Below are 2,019 nucleotides of genomic sequence, written 5' to 3' on the forward strand. Positions count from 1 at the left end.
AGAGGCGAGTAAGGGCTCAGTGCATGCTCGTGCCTTTGAGGATGTCCACGTGGCCTGTTGCTGTGCTCAGGGGGTGAGAGCAGCTGGGGTGAGACTGGGGAAGGGGAAGCGAGGCCCACAGCTGGGGAAAGGCTTCCTCTCTCGGGCCTGCCATCGTGAGTGACATGCCACGGCCCCCTACCAAACCCCATGGGTCACAGTGAAAGTAACCTTGTAACTCACCATTGAAACTGCTGGGTGTAGGAAAACAATTGCTTGCCCTAAATAAGTGACTTACGATTGCCCTTGGTTGTCTGAGTTTCTCTTTAATTACAGGCCCTCTTTAAACACTCAAACACAGAAGGCCTTTGGAAACGTGAACTCTCTCTCTCACCGGCCTCCATATGCACACCCTCTCTCTCTCATTTACAGAGCAGAGACGCCGTCTCTTCCTCATTCGCAGAATGAATCTCAGCCCCGTGCATCTCGGTTGAAGAGGGGCCCCAGGAGACTCGCGGGCATCCCAGCACTCTTCCTGTTCCAAGGCCCCAGGGGGCTCTTGCAGACGGGATCCTTTACGGGGAGAAGATAATGGGCAGAAAGCCCTCTCCGCCAGACCCGTCCCAGCTTTCTCTTCCCTTCAACAACAGGGCTGTTTACTCGCCAGCAGCCACTTTCCTGAGAAAATTCCAAACTTCTTCCGAACACCCCCTTCTCATGCTTCACGGCGACACATACTGTCCTGCCCCCTCCTCTTGCGAACTCAACCCAGAGCCCTTTGGCTCTGGGAAGATGTTCTCGGTGTCAGGAGAGACTAGGAAAGGCTTCCTTCCTCTACTTGACCTCCTTCCTGGTGAGAAGAAAAGACGTGGATTTTCCGGCGGCCTAGGGAGGACCTGGGGCCCAGAGCCTGAAACCGGGCTCCTAGCCTCCCCGCACAGTAAGCGCGAGCTCGCGGCCTGACGGCCATCCCACCCACACACCCTCAGCGTCGCGCTCCGGGGTCCTGCGTCTACTTGGTCAAGGATCAAATGAGAGGAAGTCAGGGCGGAAATACTTTTTCTTGATGATTCTCCCACCGTCCACCAGTGCCTCAGCGCCTCCCGGGCGGGAAGAGCACCTCTGACTCTGCCTCCCCCCCTGCACCGGTGCGCTGGTCAGGGCTGAACACGGAGGCTCGCCTCCCTCCCTCAAGCCCGGAGTGGCAGCGTCTGCCCGTTTGGGTGGTGTGAACATCCCACAGGACCTGGTCCGGGCCCCCCGTCCCCGTCGTGACACCCCAGCCTGGGGCCATGCGGAATGGCGCACCACTCAATCCTGCCATCGTACTCCCGCCCCTCTGCTCTCCTGCCCCGGGGGCTGGGGGCTGTCCTGGAGGCTCAAGAGCCCAGATAACCCTGCACAAATAATTGGGAAGCGATGGGGCTTGTTATTAAACGTAATTTATAAGTTCACATAATTAAAATGTTAGGAATGACTGTGTAACAGCCGACTGGCAAAGTTCTTGAAAATTAACCGTCAGTATCATCCCAGCCAGCACACCACCGCCCCCATGGCAGACTGTGGACCTGGGCGGCCCTGGCTTCCAGAAGGTCCCTCCATGTGCCCGGGAGTGTGCACATTTACAGGGGGCAATTCTTGGCTCCGGGACTTTCAGGGGACACTAGGATGAGGAAACAGGGATGCTGCAGCGGTAGGGGTGAGGGGGTCAGCGGCGGGTCTTCATGTCCGACTCCTGACCCCAACTGCCTTGAGATAAAGGCTAAGACCCAGAGAGCGGCCGGATGGTGGGTCCGGACCGACGTGTCGGGCACTGGGACTTAGCGCGAGGGCAGGACACGAATCCAGACTCCGGCGCTGGTTTCTCTGGCCAGCCCACGCCTCCTGCCTCAGCTCAACGCCACTCCCTCCCCGCCAAGTGGCTCTCCGCTCGGGAGGCGGGACCGAGTTCTTCGGTGGCCCCAGGAGGCTGCAAGCTTTGGGAGGCTGGGAGGGGAGGGAGGGGAGGGAGGGGAGGGAGGGAGGGCGCTGACTGGGCAG

This window comes from Balaenoptera acutorostrata, chromosome 9, assembly GCF_949987535.1.
Source record: "Balaenoptera acutorostrata chromosome 9, mBalAcu1.1, whole genome shotgun sequence".
Taxonomy (NCBI): domain Eukaryota; kingdom Metazoa; phylum Chordata; class Mammalia; order Artiodactyla; family Balaenopteridae; genus Balaenoptera; species Balaenoptera acutorostrata.